This window comes from Neophocaena asiaeorientalis, unplaced genomic scaffold (genome assembly GCF_003031525.2).
Source record: "Neophocaena asiaeorientalis asiaeorientalis breed wild unplaced genomic scaffold, Neophocaena_asiaeorientalis_V1.1 scaffold77, whole genome shotgun sequence".
NCBI classification, from domain to species: Eukaryota; Metazoa; Chordata; class Mammalia; order Artiodactyla; family Phocoenidae; genus Neophocaena; species Neophocaena asiaeorientalis.
This window is the reverse complement of record NW_020174645.1, coordinates 9,204,097-9,223,456: the sequence shown is the minus strand read 5'-3', so window position 1 is coordinate 9,223,456 and position 19,360 is coordinate 9,204,097.

Sequence of the window (19,360 nt, the reverse complement as noted above, 5' to 3'; positions counted from 1 at the left end):
GAACTCAGAGCACGCTAGGTGATTGATTTAACCTTACTTGTAAGAAAAATTGCAAATTAAAGTGTCCTTGAAACTTTCTCATTTCTTAAATTGAAACATATGTAAAAAATGACAGCGTCCGGTGAAGGGCCAAATGTGGAAAAGTAGGCAGTCTTATCCAGTGGCGTGGGAGGGCAAACTCATGCACAATTTATAGAGAGGAATTTGATAAAATGCATCAAAAAGCCTCTTCTATATGCACAGCCCCCAAGACTGCAAGTTCATTTATAGAATCTATCCTAAGAAAATAATCATGAATGTGCTCAAAGATAGAGCCATGAAGATGTTCATGGTAGAATTTTTTATAATACTGAACTTGCTAAATGTTTAACCGTTGGGACTAGGTAAACAAAATGTGGCATACACATATCATGGCTTCTGTTGGAGCCTTCAAAATTTTGTTATAGGAGAATATTTAATGTTAGCAAAATACATTTATGATATATTTTTTGGTGAAATGAGAAAATTTTAAAGCAGCAAGATCACAATGTTGTAGAAAAATTATCTATTGAAAAAAATATAACCTAAGTATATGTATATATGTATATGATATGTAATCATATATGCACGTGAGATATATGTGTATATGATATGCACATATATGTATGTATATGATATTGTGTGTGTACGCATATGAATATGAATATGTACATGCATTTGTGTAGCACTTAGAAAGTAAATGCCAGAGTAGTGAGGGTGAATATTTCTTGATGATGAGGTTAATGGTGGTTTTTCTCTTCTGTTTTCTTTATTTCCATTTCTTTTTCCAGTTTCATACCATGTACATGTATTGATGAAGCAAAAAAAAAAAACCCCAAAAAACAAGTATATTATTTTAACAAAATAGATGTTTGATTAAATAAAACAAATGAGCCAACCACGTCCTCACTGCACCTGGGGCCACATTTCCCATGTTCAGCTTGGCTCGGGATTCCACCCTAGTTCCATTCATAAAATTAATTCAGCACTCATGGGCAGCCATCGTCCGCAGGAACCTGAACAATAACAGGGCCCTCTTTTATTGATGAGCAGTAGTTTGCAGGGTTGGTGAGAGTGCCTACCTCATCCTCTGTCGTAAGATTAAATTAGATAACGTAGGTTAATTGTCTAGGCCAGGGTCTAGCACAGAGTAGGTTTTCAGAAAATGTGAGATTCCTTCTCCTCCCCTGGCAGCGACTCACATCTGGATTCCTGTCCTAGTCTGAGTACTTCCTCACCTGCTCTGTCTCCTTTTACATCAGCCATCACTGAAGCATGTAATGACCACTCTTGGATGTCCATGTATTGCTAGGAATCTGGGGAGCACAGCACTGTCCAAATCTTTGAGACACCTGTGGGGTCTTCACCTTGTATCTCTAAGTTGTATGGTTGATGGGAACTGAAAACCCTTGATCAATTTACTAACAACCTACTCTGTGCCAGGGCCCTGCCCTCTTGGGGAACTAATAGTCTTCCTGGTCACCTTGAGGCTCTAAGATCTTGAGGGAGAGAAGGAGTCTGATTTCCACCCTGCTGTCTCCCCAGTTTCTAGAACAAAGCCTAGCACATAGTAGGGGCTCACAAACATTTTTAATAAAACAATGGGAGCCAAAGAAGGAGCAGAAAGGAGAAAAGCTAAGAAGCATCAGAAGAGTGGATCTTCTGAATTCTGCTTCACCGGAAGTGTCCTGGCAAGGATCCACAGCTGAGCATCCCCTGTGACACACTTCCTTATGCCCGGCCTAGCTCCCAGAGGACAGTCCTAAACTGAGGACAACTCTCTACTCAGACCAGTTTCTCCACCATCTGGCTGGACGGGAAAACCAATCAGGACCAAGTTTCTGCTCCCAGGAGAGAGATTAGTGATCCCACAGGAATTCAGAGAGACCGGAGTCCAAATTCTCATTTCCCAACTTGTGAGTTTTCACTTCTCTGGAGAAGCCCTTGAGTTTTCTGCAATCTTTATTTCCGTGTACAAAGGGGAGGACTGCATATTCCTCAAGGGAACTTCTGTGAGGTTGAATGTGATAATGTGAATATGGATGAGGCATGAAGCTTCCACCTTTGTGGGGTTCTTTGTTCCCTGAAACATTCAAGTTCACCTGTCATCCTAGACTCAGTTCAGATCAGGCCTTAGCCTCCACTGCCCTAAGAGAAAAAAGGATCACAGTGACATCTGTAGCTTTGGAATTCCAAAGGCTGAGGTGTTTGGGAAAGTTTAGGAAGGTTTCCTTGGAAACCATTTATTCCCCAAACTCCCTAAAAAGGGAGAGGAGTGTACACTTGGATGCACATGGGACTCTGGACAGTACCTCTCTGGGGCAAAGCTCTGGAGAGGTGTAAGGGAGCAGGGCCCCACTTTTAGTTTTGGATTCTGCAGACGTCTCATTGCCCCGTGGAGTCCAGCTGTCTGGGTTCAAGTCTGGCTCCCTCTCTTAATGGCCATGTGACCTTACACAGGAGACTTAAGCTTTTGGACCTCAGTTTCTACATCTTTGATGGGGGGGTGGATAATAATAGATCTTACCTTATAGAGCTGTTGGTGGGAGTAGATGAAGCACACCTTGTAAAGCTGAGAACGGTACCTGAGAAAGGCTCAATATGTTGTTTAAAAAGCAAGCAAGCAAGCAAGCCGAGAGAGATGGCAGGCTTTGTGGAGATGTCCCCAGTGCCGTTGTGGCATTGTAGTGTACTGGCTGGAGAGAGCACACATGGTGGGTGGTCTGGCCGGCGTGTGAAGGACAGAGAGTGTCTTTCTAGTTCCTGGAGTGTCGTGGTCCCTGGCCCCTTAGTGGGACTGGGAGTTTAGGGGGAAGGGAGGGAGAGAGTGAGACAGCAGTTCTGCAAGGCTGCCTCTGGCTGGGGTGCAGGTACCGCAGTGAAGGATGTACGGACCAGGTGAGGTGTGTCCCATCCCAGGAGTCAGCCAGCGTGGAGGCTGACACTGAGCTGGGAGTTCCATCTCAGTGGTTGTCAGTAGAGCACATGGACAGGTGAAAATAAAGACGTGACCATGCCTCTCCACCGATGGCACAGGGATATTTGCACACACCCCTGGAACTTGGAATCTTTTCCACTAAGAGGAAAGGAGTGAGGAAATGCAAAATCTGACTTGGTTTAAGCTGAAATCAATGAGAAAAATAAAAATCATTAAAATGATTGAGTTTAGCTGGAAGTGACAATATTAAATGTTCTGCTTCAGAGGGTTTCGGGGGGGCTCAAGACAGAAATTAAGTTCAGTGGGAGAACACATACTTCGTTCTTGAGAAGGTGTTGGGGAATCATAGTCACTAAATTTTCAGAGGGCTTGGCACGTGGTAAATGCTCCATAAATGGGAAATAAATACATAAATAATAATTTAAAAGATCTACATCTGCCCACAGCAATGACCAGCCTTTCCAACTGATGGAAGGGATGGAAGCCGAGAATCAGCCCAGGTTCAGTTCTCTCCCTCCTTCCTCCTAACTATTTCCCTTATTGGGCAGCACATCCTCCTGGCCGAGCCTTGAGAGCAGAGCACAGAAAAGGCAGTGGACTCTGGGTGCGTGCCATCCCATAAATACTTCCAGAGGAAAGAGAGATTTATGGTATTATAAATGCCAGCAGCACACCCCGTTTGTGTTAATAGCCTTATTAGTTACATTGCTGTAAAATCCAGATCTCCACACTGTTTAACAGCTACAGTTCTGCTCAGCAGCATTAATTCAATAAATCGAGACCCCTTGACATAAATCTTAAAGCCCCTGGAACATGATTAGGAAGTCCCTCCCAATGGGTTAGAGGTGGACTGATGGAGTAAGGCCAACGGGCTTCCAGCGGGAACAGTGAATCTCATGACGCAGCTGTCTCCAGAGGCTGTCGCTGTGGGTCATTTCCCGTCTAGAATCTCAATGGGCTCTATCTTGACCTTGAATGTGGAGGGTCTGACAGGGATTGCTGGTGATTCAGACCCCCCATTAGCCCTCATTGTGCCTTTGTGCAAATAGAGAAAGCCTCCCCGCCGCCCCCGCCAGTGGCTGCTGCCTCATAGTACATGGTTTGGTGGGAGAATGACATCTTTGTGCTGATAAGAAAAGGACCAGAGGAACTGCAGGGTGAATTTCAGTCCCCACCTGTGCCCTCAGTTGGGAACCCTTTTGCACCAAAGAGCCCATACAACCAAACATGGCAGCCTGAGTGAACTTGTAAAATGCAACCACAACAAAAGAAGTAAGAGCCTATAATTGAAAGACCTAGAAATTAGAAAGTTAAAGACAAACAGAGTGAAACGATGTGTTGTTAGGCATATATGTGTGTAAAAACTAAAGAAAAAAATCAGTGGAATGTTTGATCCAACGTTTAGGATCATAGTTACCTTTAAGAGAAAGGCAGGAGATCGGATGGGAGGAGCACACGGGTAGATGAAATTATTGCTAACGTTTTGCTTCTTGGTTTGGGCAATGAGTTCATAGTGTTCATTGTATTATTTAAAAAATAATAAATAAAACAAAATGGTTATCATTAGCTAATAATTAATCTGATTCTGTGTACCTGGAAAGGGGAGACAGACACAAGAAAGTAGAGAGACTAGGTGTGATATCCTGTTTCCCTCTCTCCCTACCTTACTCCTAATAACAATCCATACATACTAACCCCTGTACTAGGCACCTTACATCCGTCATCCTGTGTAGTCTTCATAACCACTCTATGTGCTAGCAAAGTACTGGGGTTGAATCCCGACTCCACCACTTAGAAGCTGTGTGATCTTGGGCAAGTTTACTTAATTCCATTCTGCTTCAGTTTCCTCATCTGTGAAATGTGCATGTGTGTTTAAACTGAACTGCAAAGGTCAAAACAAAACAAAACAAAATTAGAGTGAGTTTTGGCCATAAAAATAGGCAAAAAAGAATAAGTAGCTACCTCATAAGCTACAAGGATTAAGTGAGATAGTGCATTTGGACCTGTGCTTGGCACTTAGTAAGTATTCAATAAATGTTAGCTATCAGAAAGTCATTATGCCCATTTTACAGGTAAGGACAGTAAATGATGTTTGAAAAGTTAAGTGACTTGCCCAAGACTGCACAATTGGCACCAAATAGCCATTCCTTTCCTCCGTTTCTACCTAGTCCATTCTGTTTCCTCTCTGTCTTATACATGAACTGCTTGATTATTGAATGTGAACCAAGGAATGTGCTAGGTTCTGAGGGGCAGAAATGAAAGGACAATGTGTATAATCCTTACACTTAAGGATCGTATAGTCTTTGAGCGATGGGTGTTGATAGGGGTCTGGAGGGTCCTTCTGAGGGTGTGGGACCCCCAAAAGGTAGTGGAGAAGTGGCAAGTCCCAGAGGCACAGGCTGCCTTGAAGTGCTCGCTGTCACATCCCCCTCCGGTTGGGGCAAATCTGTCCTTGCTTTACCTCGTGACTAAGCTGCAGACCTGGGAGATGAATGGGGTTCCAAAGGCCCATGGGGAAAGAAGAACTCTGATTTCTCCTGCCACAGGTGCATGGTTTACAGGCATAAGAGTAGAGACCTGGTTTCTCAGGTGTTTCAAGTTGTACTGAGAGCTTGCCAAGGTTGCCTCCAACTCAACACATCCCAAATGGTAGCCTTTACTACTGGTTTCTTTAGTGAACAGCACCCTAATCCTACAAGGTGGCCCCAAAGAAAGCCAACAAACCCTTCATGTAGGGAGAGGGGTGGCTGGACATTGTAGCCACCGTTTCCTGAGATTCACCTTCCCTTAAAGGATCTCTCGCTAAATAGCGCTGTCAGCCCACGTAATAAACAATGATATACGGTCAGTGTAGCAGAGTGGTGAGGAGTCAGACATAACTGGTTTCCTCGGTTGGCCTGACCACTCTCTAGCTGTGTGACTTTATGTTTTTTTAAATTTATTTATTTTATTTATTTACTTTTGGCTGCGATGGGTCTTCATTGTTGCAGGTGGGCTTTCTCTGGTTGCAGCGAGCGGGGGCTACTCTTCACTGCAGAGCACGTGCTTCTCACTGTGGTGGCTTCTCATTGCGGTGGCTTCTCTTGTTGCGGAGCACAGGCTCTAGGTGCATGGGCTTCAGTAGTTGTGGCGCACGGGCTTAGTTGCTCCACGGCATGTGAGATCTTCCCGGACCAGGGATCGAACCCGTGTCCCCTGCATTGGCAGGCAGATTCTTAACTACCTCGTCACCAGGGAAGTCCTAGCTGTGTGACTTTAGAATAGTCATTTCATCTCTCTGTGTCTCAGTTTCCTCATCTGTAAAATGGAGATAACAAAAGAACTTAGTCATGGTGTTGCTGAGAATGAGTGAGTCAGTAGGTGTAAGGCTAAATTGTGACTTCTAAAGATGCTCGTATCCTAGTCCCCAGAACCTGTGATTATAACTTTATATGGCAGAAGGGACTCTGCAGATGTGATTAAGTTAGGGATCTTGAGATGGGGAGATTGTTTTGGAATATCCAGGTAAATGCTAAATGTAGTCACAAGTGTCCTTAAAAAGGGGAGACGAAGGGAGATCTTACTACAGAGGAGCAAGTAGAGGGTGTGATGATGGAAGAAAGAGGTTGGAGTGATGTGATGAAAGGGCCATGCTCCAAGGATTACAGGTGGCCTCCAGAAGCTATCAGAGGCAAGAAAAGGGATTCTCCCCTAGAGCCTCCAGAAGGAACCAGCCCTGCTGCCACCTTGACTGTAGCCCAGTGAGACTGAGTGTGGACTTCTGGCCTCCAGAACTTTAAGAGAACAAATTTGTGTTAAGTCAAAGATTTTGTGATAATTTGTCACAGCAGCCCTAGGAAACTCATACAGGTGGTTGGTACGCTTCCAAGCATGTATTTAACATACAACAGGTGATCTTGAGTTTACTGTAATTTTTAAAAAAAGATATGGGCACCCATGGTTCCTTTCATAAAAACATCCAGATTCTCCAAAGAGCCAATGGTTGGGTAAATAAGGGGGAGGGGAGGAGAGAGAGAGCCTGGTAATGAGGTCTAGTCACCTCTTGCCATGTGGAAATTCACCCTTCCCTGGCAACCTGGGGAGATGGCTTGGTTTTGTTAAGGGAAGTGGTGCTTAGAGTGTCCCTATCTTGATTGTACTATTAACATATTTAATGAGCATCTACCATGTGCCTGGCCCTGGAGAGGTAGTGCTGAACGAGACATAGTTTAGTCCTTTCCCTGTGCTAATGGGTATATGGATGGGAGAGGTGGAAGGGATTAAACAAACAACTCTAAGACAACGAAATAGATGCCGTGATAGGAGACAGAAGGTGCTGTGGGAACTAAGGGGAGGGACGTTTTATCAATTATCCGTGCATCATTCCAAAATGCAGTGGCTTAAAACAAGTATTTTATTACTCACGGCTCTCTGGGTTAGGGACTCAGGCAGGGCTCAGTAGGATGGCTGGTTGCTCTTCCACGTGGCGTTGGCTGGGGCAGGAGATGCCAAGATGGCCTCGGTCACATGTCTGGCACCTCATGGGGATGGTTTGACTGTCCCAGGGCTTGTTCGGATAGTGGGGCCACTTTCTTATGGTGTTGCTTCTCTCATAGTATAGGACCTAGCTTCTCCTCCGTGTGGTGCTTCTCTCTCCTGGACTTCTTTACCCAGGGGCTTGTTCCCCCTGAGTGAAAGCAGAAGAGGCTTTGTAGTCTCTTAAGGTCTGGGGTCTGACACCCTAGAAAGTCACTTCTGATACATTCTATTGCTTAAAGCTAGTCAACCTCCAGCCTGATTCAAGGAGTGATGAGGAAGGCAGAGTGGGTGCCAACAGGGAGAGGGGATTGTTGATGCCATCTTTGTAGATCATCTGCCACAGTCAACTCATCCAATCTTAAGGTATGGTGGTCAGGGAAGGCTTCCTGGAATAGGCAACATCTATTCCAGTTTAAGTAGGAATAGGCTAGAGATTATGGAATATTGAACACAGAAGAACAGTGTGTGTGGAGACTCAGAGGCAAAAGGGAACATGGAACTTACAGAGACTTCAAGGAAGTTCAGCAAGGACAGGAGTGTGGGGACTGGTAAGGTATGTGGCTGGGGAGGTGGGCGGGGGAAGCTAGTGCAGGGCCTTGTAGACATAGAGCTTTATCCCAAGGACAATGAGGTGCAATTGGAGGAACTTGAATCTGGGGGTAACAGGACCTGATTGAAGTTTTAAGAAGATCCCTCTTGTTGCTGTAGGGGAATAGATTGCAACAAGCAGAGTAGATGTTCTGAAACCAGTTAGAAGGCTGTAGAGTTGCCCACACAAGAGATGGAGGTGGTCATAGTGGAGATGGAGGGAAATGGGTGGATGGGGAAGATTTTTAGGAGGTTGGTATCATGGTGGGATAGGGCCAAGGCATCCATCCAATGCCCCTGAACTTGAACTAAAAGGAGTTACTTTCTCCCTTACAACCTGGTCCAATCAGTCTCCAGGTGCGCTACAACTTCCTTCTTCCTTCTATCCCTTTCTGTGGCATCCACCCACCCTACTCACTCCATGGCTGGGAGGTTTCAATAATCAACTGGTCTTCCTGTCTTCTGAGTCTCCCTCTCCAGTCCATCTTGCACGCTGTCACTAGAATAAGTATTCTAGAACATAGCTTTACATCATATCAGCTCTCTTTGGAAAACAACAGAACCAGTCATCACAAGAGAAAATGAAAAGTCTCTCATATGGCAGTCAGTTCGGGTATTCCTCGGTCTGGTCTTCTAAAAGGCATCCCCCGATGTAGTCCAAGAGGATCCCACCTGCCAGATAGAAAAATATTGCCAGCGGTTGGGGAGTTCTTGGATGTCAGCAGTAACAGTGACAGTCATGTAGTGTGGCCCTATGTATCAAAGTTAATTAAAGTTGCCTTTTGAGTCGGTGAGGTAGACGTGGAGGTGTGCTTCCCAGATGCCCCCTTCAGGGGAGGGTTTGCTGCTCTGCTGTGGGGAGTGTGGTCAGCAGGGGGCTTCCAGCTGTCAGCTGCCGAGAGCTCCCTCACCCAGCCAAGGCTGCGCCTTCTGGAGCGAGCGGTCAGCATCCTGGCTGAATGAGACGGCTGGAAAGGCTTGGCTGTCTCGGCTCAGGCGTCCTCTGCTTGCTTGGCTGGCCCCACTGGACCTGCACTGCAGTTTAGACTTTTTGTCTGCCCAGTTCTCCTTCCTTCCCCTTGCCTTCAACATTTTGGGGACAGCTTTATTCAAATATAATCCCCCCATTTAAAGCATATAATTAGTATTGAGTATATTCACAGGGTTGTGAATCACAGTCAATTTTAGAACATTTTCATCACCCACAAAAGAAACCCCGTATTCAGTGTCATTCACTCCTCATTGCCCCCAGAACTTCCAGCCCCAAGCAAGCACTAGTATACTTTTCATCTCTAAAGACTTGCTCTTTCTGGACATTTCAGATGAATGGCATCGTACAACACGTGGTCTTTTGTGTCTGGCTTATTTTACTTAGCATAATGTTTTCATTGTTCATCCGTTCTGTAGCATGCATCAGTAGTTCATTCCTTTTTATTGTCAAATATTATTCTACTGTACGGGTGTGCCACATTTTATCCATCCATTCATTAGCTGATGGACATTTGAGTCGTTTCCACTTTTTTTGGCTGCTGTGAATGATGCTGCTGTGAACGTTCCCGTGCAAGTTTTCGTGTGGACACATGTTCCTAGTAAACATTTTTCAACCCAAACTCCATCTCAGCGTCTGTTCCAGAGAATCCAACCTGTGACATTTGGCATTCTCTCCTTTAGGAATTTATACTCCAGGTAGACTTGTAAAATACAAAATGACATGTGTACAGCATGATTTATAATAGCATTATTTGTATTGGCGAAATGTTGGAAACGGTAGGATTAAGAGATTAGCTCACAGTGATCAGAGAGGTTAAGTGACCTGCTAAGTAGCACAGTGAGTGTTGGACCTAGGATGTGAACTTAGGTTTGTGAGTCCATAGCACATTCTCTTTCTGCTCCCCTCCCTCCCGGCTGGATTCTGTAGGGCTTTGTACACACAGCTCACAAACTGGCTGCCCTCAGTCTAGAAATAGCCCATACATGTGTTTGGTTTGGACTGTACAAGTGTGCAGTGTTTAAAAGTCTGGAGATTTCACATGCAAATGCAGATTAAGAGTTTCTTTTTTAAAAATGGAAGGGCGCAATCTGCCAACACTTGACAGGTCCATCTACAGCAAGGCTGGCTGATGCCGAGAAGTGGCTGTGTCTTTTCTGTGGGGCTCTCAGTTCCTGCCTCTCCCTTTTCTGCACCTCTAGCCCACTTCACTCATTTCTGGTCCCTGCCTGCCTTCTCTACACATCTGCATTTGAGACCTTTGCAGTTTCAGTGTTTCACTGTTTTGGGTATGTGTCATTCTGAGGGGCCGTCTTTAGCTGGTGATGTGGCCTTCGTGCTAGGGAAGCCCAGCTCCTAAAATTTCCCTTTGCTGATTTTCTTTCTTTGTTGGGAGAGGGCGAGTAGGGGAGGGTGAGGGAAAGGGGGTCTGTTAGGGCTGCCATAATAAAATACCATACATTTGGTGGCTTAAACAACAGAATTTTTTTTCCCTCACAGTTCTGGAGGCTGGAAAGTCCAGGATCAAGGTTCTGGCAAGGTTTAGTTCCTGATGAGAGCTCTCTTCTTGGTTTGCAGACGGCTGCCTTCTTGCTGAGTCTCTTCCTCTTCTTATAGGGGCATAAGCCCTACTGGATTAGGACTCAACCCTTATGACCTCCTTCGACCTTTATCACCTTCTTACAGGCACGAATACCGTCATGCTGGCAATTAGGGCTTCATTGTATGAATTTTGGTGGCACTTAAACATTCAGTCCATAATAGACGGATTGCTTTTTCTTGGTTCCTATAGTAAACCATTGTCTAGTTCTAAGTGATCCCTGCAGTCCAGCGAATTCCTTGCCTATGCCTATATCCTTCCTTATAACAAACCCCCTTTGTGCTTAAGCTAGCTTTAGTGGGTTCCTGTTACTTGTCACCAAAGGTGACAAAAAGAACTATGAATGATGGTGCTAATGCACAGTGGTTATGGGCATGAATCTAGGAGTCTGCAGGCTTCTGCCACTCAGTTGTTTCCTATCCACAGGCAAGTGGCTTAGACTCCAGGAGCCTCAGGTGCCTTGTCTGTGAAGTGCGGATGAAACAGTACCTAGTAGGGTGAGTCATCGTGAGGATTTAAAGACATGATGTATGTAAAGGCTTAGCAGAGTGCCTAGTACATAGTAAGTACTTAATAGATAATTGATTTTATAATCATGATCATTACTGCTCAGTAGACCAGCTCAGCCAGTTAATCTCTAAGATTTCTTCCAATTCTGATGTTCTCATCCCTGAATTTTAACCTAGTCTCAGAATGGGGTTTTTGGGGTGTCTACCATACTCCTGACATTGTATTTAACCCTTTGTGCAAAGGTGTTTTCTCCTGGATAGAGGGGCCCAGACCTTTCATCAGTTCTTAAAAGGGGCTGTGACACCCCTCCCTTTTAAACAGTTATGAATCATTCCTCTGGAGTATAAGGATTCCATATATTTTAGGGTGATCCTGAAGAAGTAGAAGTTGATCCTTCTGAGGATTAGGTCAGTGCTAAGACAGATTTCACTTCAAAACCTTCACGTAACTTCCAGAAAAGCTCAGCAATCTAAGGCTCACAATCAACTTTATCAAAGCAGTTTAGCAGGGATGTAGCTGTCTCCCAGCAGCGTGCAGCCCCACAGGGAAATAAAAATTTGGTGGGAGGGACTTCCCTGGTGGCACAGTGGATAGGACCCCGTGCTCCCAGTGCAGGGGGCTGGGGTTCGATCCCTGGTGAGGGAACTAGATCCCACATGCATGCCGCAGCCAGGAGTTCGCATGCCACAACTGGAGAGCCTGAGAGCTGCAACTAAGGAGCCCGCCTGCTGCAACTAAGACCTGGTGCAGCCAAATAAATAAATAAATATTTTAAAAGATATTAAATAATTAAAAAAAAATTTTGTGTGAGCAGCAAGGATGCAGGTGTCCTTGGGAAAGGTCAGCTTGATATGTGAAAGAGCCCTGTGATGTGAGTGAGTGAGTGACGTGGCTTGAACATTCCAGACTAAAGTCACAGGCTTAACTCATTGTCAAGGTTCATGTGGGAGATGATAGGCATTTGCTGCAGTGACCCTGGAAATTATGGACAAGGGATATCATGGTCCAGAGTTACCTTTTAAACATAGAGTTGAGATCAGGTTACACCACTCCACAAACACCTTTGGTGGCTGCCTCTTATTTAAAGTCATGTTTCGCAAACTGGGGCAGCTGTAGCCTTGAAGATGGGTGACAGTGAACCAGGAGAGACAGAAAGCCACAGGTTAAACAGGAAGAACTTCCTGGAACTAATACCTTTGGAGGGGAGACTTTATTAAACATTGAAACAAATAATTAATGTACACTGAGACAAGACTTTTGGGGGATTTTGCAGTTGAGGTCATAGTTCAGCACTTCAGAATGGACATACTCAATTTGTTGTTCTCTGCTGTGTACGGACACTTTGGTGAAAAAACTGGAGATGCTCAGCTTGAGTAAAGCCTTCATACTTCATAGCATAGCATGAAAAGCTCTTCGCAGTTTGGCCCAAACCTCATGATACAAGATGCCCTCAAGCATCCATAGGCTGATAGGCTGCTAGCTGAGCCATAGGGTAAAAGAGAACCTCATTCTCCAGTGGTTTCAATAAAAGTCCCAGGGTTGATGTCCCTTTGACCTTAATTAGGTCATGTGCACATCCCCAAACAAACATTGTGATTCTGATTGGCCATGTGTGGATCTGGGGGGTGGGTTTAGCTCTCTCTGAACCTCAAGGGCTGAGAAGGGAGGAGGAGGGGTTCCTTAAAGAAAATCAGGGTACTGTTAGCAGAAGAGGGTGTGGGTGCTGGGGAGGCCAAACAACAAAAGAGGCCACACCCCATTTACTGTGTGAGGCCTGCTGGACCCCAGAGCCCACACTTTCTTTGTCTACGCTCTTCCTGTCCCTTTTTTTTTTTAATGTTTATTTATTTATTTTCGTATTAGTCATCCATTTTACACACATCAGTGTATACATGTCACAATCCCAATCGCCCAATTCATCACACGACCCCCACCCCCTGCCGCTTCCCCCCCTTGGTGTCCATACGTTTGTTCTCTACATCTGTGTCTCTATTTCTGCCCTGCAAACCGGTTCATCTGTACCATTTTTCTAGGTTCCACATATATGCGTTAATATACGATCTTTGTTTTTCTCTTTCTGACTTACTTCACTCTGTATGACGGTCTTTAGATGCATCCACGTCTCTACAAATGACCCAACTTCGTTCCTTTTTATGGCTGAGTAATATTCCATTGTATATATGTACCACACCTTCTTTATCCATTTGTCTGTCGACGGGCATTTAGGTTGCTTCCATGACCTGGCTATTGTAAACAGTGCTGCAATGAACACTGGGGTGCAGGTGTCTTTTTGAATTATGATTTTCTCTTTTATGGACATAGGAGCTGAGGTTGGAGAAGGGCAGGGTCTTCCTGGAAGTCACGTGTCACGTTAGCGGCAGAGGTGGGCTTGGGACTCGGGTGTCAGAGGAGCTACTTTGCTTGGCAAACATGGGGCATGGTCATGTGCCTGCCTTTGTAATTTCATTTATTACCTGTTAGACACTAAGAGTAACAGGAAGATAAACAGCAATGAAAACTGATTGGATGGCTGAGGCCGGGAAGCAGCCTTAAATAAAAGAGTTGGGGCTGCTAATATGCCTTTGCAGGTGAGTGTTAGGGTGTCTGCTTGGTGAGCGGATGAGAAGCCCCTGGAAGATGTGTGCGTCTGGCGCAGTACAACCTCTTCTGCAGATGGAGCCCTCCCAAGTGGTGGCTGTTTTCCGTGCCACGCCTCCTACCCTTGGAGTACTCCTGGAGGTGAGGTGTGTCTCCTCTCTCTTGTGCTTGCCACTTCCCTGTCCTTCGTCCCCCTCTTTAGCTCGGAATCTCTTGCCATCTTTCCATCACCCACTATCCCAGCTTGTTGTAATTGCCTCCCCTCTGTCACTCCCCATCATTGCCTGATGATTTAATGGTCTACTCACTATCAACACTTGGATGTCTAATGAGCAAGTCAGACTCACCATGTCTGAAACCGAGCCCCTGAGCTCCTCCTCCCACAATGTAATCCATCTCAGCTAATGGTAACTCCACCTTTCAGTGGCTCAGAACAGAAGCCCTGACTCCTTTTTCTCTCATACCCCCTCAGTAAATCCTATAGGTTCCATCTAGATACAATGGAATACTACACAGCAACAAAAAAGAACAAGCTACAAATACATGCAACAACGTGGATGAATCTCAGAGACATAATGATGAGTGAAAGAAACCAGATATAAAAGAGTCCCATCTATAGGAAGTTCAAGAACATCTAAAACTTATAGAATTCAAAATACAAAAACATCTCTAAGAATAAAAGAACATCTAAATCAAAATGGCTACCTTTGCATGGGCATTGACCTAGAAGGTACACAAGGAAAACCTCTGGAACGCTGCAAATGTTATATAAGGAGCTCTGCATGGTTGTTAAATGGGCAAAGACAAATGTAAAAATTCATCGGGCTGTACACTGAAGGTTTTTTTATTTTACTGTATGTTATGCTTCAATAATAAGGTAAGAATGGTTATGTATCCAGAATCTAGGCTTAGCCCTTAAATCATCCTATGTGATCTTCCAGGTCTCTTTTTCTTGCTGCAGTGACTTGAAGGAGGATTCTTCTCCTTCCTTCAAAATAAAAGTAAGTCTTCTAAGCTCTACTGTCAGAAACATCTAGAATTTGTTCCCTTTGCTCCATCTTCACTTCTCCTCCTTAGTGCAGGTCACTGTCACCTGTTACCTGGACAATAAAATAGCTTTGTTCTTTTTGATATCTGTATAGTATTCCATCACCTACTGCAAGTCATGACCTGAATAGTGGCCCCCAAATGTATGTCCATGTCCTAACCCCTGGAGTCTTATCTTAGTCAGCGCAGGCTGCCATAACCAAATGCTGTAGCCTGGTGGCTTAAACCACAGGCATTTATTTCTCGTAGTTCTTGAGGCTAGAAAGTCCAAGATCAAGGTGCTAACAACAGAGGTTTCATTCTGAGGTGTCTTCTCTTGGCTTGTAGGCGGGTGCCATCTTGCTGTGTGCTTACATGACGTCTCTCTTGTATTCACACAGAGAGTGAGTGAGCTCTCTGGTGTCTTTTCTTATAAGGGCACGATCCCATCATGAGGGCTCTACCCTCATCTATTCCTAGCGAACCCCCCAAGGCCCCATCTTCAAATGCCATCACACTGGGAAGTGAGGAGTTCAACGTACGAATTTTGGGGAGATACCAACCGTCAGTCTATAATAAACCTGTAAATGTTACCTTATTGGAAAAAAGATCTTGCAGATATGATTAAGAGTCTTGCAATGAGAACATCATCCTGAATTATCCTGTGGGCCCTAAATGCCATCATGTATGTTCTTTTAAGAGGGATCTTTTTTTTTATTTTTATTTTCCATCTCCAGGCTATTGTAAATAGAGCTGCAATGAACATTTTGGTATATGACTTAAGAGGGATCTTTTAAGAGGAAGATTTTACACACACACAGACACACACAGAGGAGAAGGCACACGTAAAGATGAAGCAGAAGGAGAGACGGCTACATGCCGAGGAATGCTGGCGGCCACCAGAAGCTGGAAGAGCCAAGGAACAGATTTTCCCTTAGAGCCTGTGCAGGAAGCATGGTCCTACTGACACACTGATTTTAGACTTCTGGCCCCCGGAACTGTGAGAGAATAAAGTTCTGTTGTTTTAAGGCACCCAGTTGGTGGTAATTTGTTACAATAGCCCTGAGAAACCAATATACTCTACTGTGATTTATGTGACCATCTCCTGTTGGTGGACATTTAGGTTACTGCCAAATTTTCTCATTTCAAACAATGTTGCAGTAAGCACTCTTGTACATTGTCTTTTTATAGTATAGCTGCACACTTTTTTCTATTTGAGAAACTCCTGGAAATGGAATTATTGGGAATTAATGGGAATAGCAGTTAAAATTTTGATAAGTGGAGGGGGCTGGGCTCTTTTTTAAAAAGTTGTTCCTGTGCTGTGCACGTCACAGGCATTTTAGTATTATTCTTGTTTATCTCTTTTACAGATTAGGAAACTGAAGTTCAGAGACGTTAAATCACTTGCTCAAAGTTATGCATGTGGGAAATTGCTACGTGAGGATACAAATCCTGTCTCTCTGACTTTTTATTTAAGATAACGAATGTAAATCATTTAGTACCCTACTTTGTGCTGAGTCAGTGTTGACTAAATATTATTATTATCACACATTTGGTTTTTTTTTTCAAGGCATGTTATGAGAGTAGTATCACATATGATGAAATCATTAGATATTTATTGAGTATCTACTGTGGGCTACACATAGGCTTGATGCTGAGTGTACAGCCCATGAATGAGTCGGATATGGTCCCTGCCCTCCTGGAGCTCATATTCCATCAAAGGAGACAGCTTTCGGTTTGATAATTCCAAATGTGATAAGCGCTATGGGGGAGAAGTGCCAAATTGAGGGGGCATTTGGAAGGTAGGTAGCTTTGTGGCCCCTTGTGCCTAGTAGATGAAGCAAGTCTGGCTCTTCCCACTAGCATCCTTCAAACATCCACATTAAGTGGATCAGTCCTGAGAAATGATGATTTGTCAGTATCAGGCCTTGGGGACCTTTACTGAGGTCTAAATCAAATTCAGAAGCTGAGGAGCCAGGCTTGAGTTTAGTGTGGATTTTACAGGCTGAACAGCTGCTCCCCGGCTGGTGATAAATGTGTTGGGATCTCTCTCTGGCTCTGCCAAGGCCACTGTGAACTCGGTATCTTCATTTCCCAAGAATGTTATGGAGAGGCTGGAAGTAGTCATCAGGCTGGAACCCTCCACCAGAGGTCTTTAGGAGGACTTTCTGGGGGGCTGAGCATCTACTCCTGGCTCAGGTCCTGGGTGACCTAGGGCATCCCCTCTGCTGGCAAGTGGCTGAGACAGGAGGAGATGACGGAAAGCTCCTAAGAGTAGGGACCACGTATTACCACCCTCCTATCCCTGAGACAAGAATTGTGCCGGGCACAAGTAAATACCTGTTGAATGACCAAATTAGCAAAGGAAAGGTGCCTCGCATAAAAAGCAGAGACCAAGTGACTGTCCATAATATTCTTCCCGTCCCTGATTCTTTTGGGATGATTCCTGGCATTGCCCGCTTAGTATCACTCCCTGTCTCCCTGCCTCAGGCTCAAATGCAGATTGCGCCGATCCGTGGATGAAGAACCAGAGAAGAGATGGTGGGATTTTGTCCTGAAAAGACCTAGATGGACTTGTCAGAGAGGAGAGAGAACAGAGTTCTATGAGAGAGAGGCTTGGTGGGGGGGTTTGAAGGTCTTGGGGGAGCGCTGGCAGCGAGCTCCCAGCTGAGGAATGTGACGAGGAATTCGGGAGAGCTGGCGTGTGAGAGAAAGGGGTTCTTTAAAGAAGTGTGTCTGTGGATCATGAATTTCATCCCTCTTTGATGCTGCCCAAGAGATGCAAAGAGACCAGACTGACATACTTTTGGTTGCTGGGCTGAGTTTCTTTAAATTCTACAGTGCTCCAGGCTTGGCCACGTGGGAACCTGAGTTTGATTAGGGTTACATGTGGACTCTCAGATCAGTTCTGGCTTCTAATAACTCCTGGCCTTCATCATCCTGAGATCCCCTGTAATTGTTGGTGGTCTCGACCCTTTGGCATAGCAATACCACTAGCGAACCAATAGCAAGAGCCTACCAAGTGCCAGGCACTGTGTAAGCTTAATGTTCATGACCATATTTTAAGGTAGATATTTTTATTATTTCCACTTTACAGATGAAGAAACTAATGAAAGAGAGGTTAAACAGCTTGCCCAGGGTCACAGATAGTTGATGGTAGAAGTGGGGTGTGCACCAAAGTCATGTGATTCTAGAACCAGAGTCCTCAACCCCTCTTGTAAGCAGCTCTGGATTCTCACAGTGCCGCAGGAGCTGAGTATTGTGTTGTGAAGTGAGAAGACAAATTCCCTGTTCCTTCCTTGTAAGTTGAGCTTTCACGTCACTCTGTCTGAGAGCCCCCTTTCTCGCAGGGCACAGACACTTACACACACATAGCCCATCATCTGGGTTTGCTGTGTCCTACCTGTTACCTGAACCTCCTGCTTCCCTCCACCCTGCAGGCTTTGCTGTCGAGTCTTCCCTGTGCCAGTCGCCTTTTCCTTTTATGGTGACATTTCTCTCGGAAACGGAGCCATCCCTCCCTAAAACCCAGCTTCCGTTACCTGCTCCTCCGTGGCCATTTCTCTTTCAGATGATGTTTGAATGTGTATAAATCCCAGTTAGGGATGGGATTCAAGTTTTTTTCCCCCTCGGCTTTGTATTTCGGTTGGATGTAAATAAGTAATGGCGTAAGAGTATTACTCATCTCCACAGGTGGAAGTCTGCAAATCCCAGCTCTGACCCTGCTGGGTTTCCCCATGAGATTTTAAATAAATTGTATGTCACTCTGTAAGCAGCCTACAAGTGTAGTTATTAACAGTGCGTGTAATTTTGTAAACAAAAACTAGGATCAATGGTGGATGTTTTGGGGAGAAATGTAGGCTCCATAAATGGAAGCTGTGGTGGACACTTGTGTATCATACCCAGTACCTAAACCCCCTTCTTCCTTGAGAGCAGAACATTTAAAAAAAAGAGGCAGTGGTATACCCAGTCCTAGGTTATGAATTATGATGAGCTGAAGCCAATTACGACAATCCTGTTCCTTACTCTGCCAGCTTCCCTTGAAGGCAGAAGTGACACAAATGAGATCTATGGGACCTAAACAGCACTGCTGTGAGTGCTTCTGGGAGCAAGGGTGTCTCCCAACAAAAGGGAAAACATGCAGCTGGCACCATCTCTCCTCCCCTTTTCTGCTTGGAAAGAGGTTGTGGTGTCTACAGAAGCTGTGGCCACCTTGAAACCATGCGGTGAGGCTAAACATAGATGTGCTAAAATGGCCAGTGGCCTCGTGTCCCTGATGATGGAACTAACAAGAGCCACTTACTTCTGGACATCTGCAGAGATAAAAACAAACTTCCTTTTATTATTTTTTCTTTGTGTAAGCCTCTGTTCATTAGGTTTTCTGTTACTTGCAGCCAAATGCATTCTGAGTTGCTACAGAAGTGACTTCTTTTTCTTCCTTGTTGACAACTAATAAAATGCTCATTTAGAAAAAAGATTTAAAAACAGACAAGCAAAAAATCCGTAAATAATCACTGTTGACATCCTTTTGAAAGTCTTCTATGACTAAAAAATCTTCAGTTAACATTTATTGAGT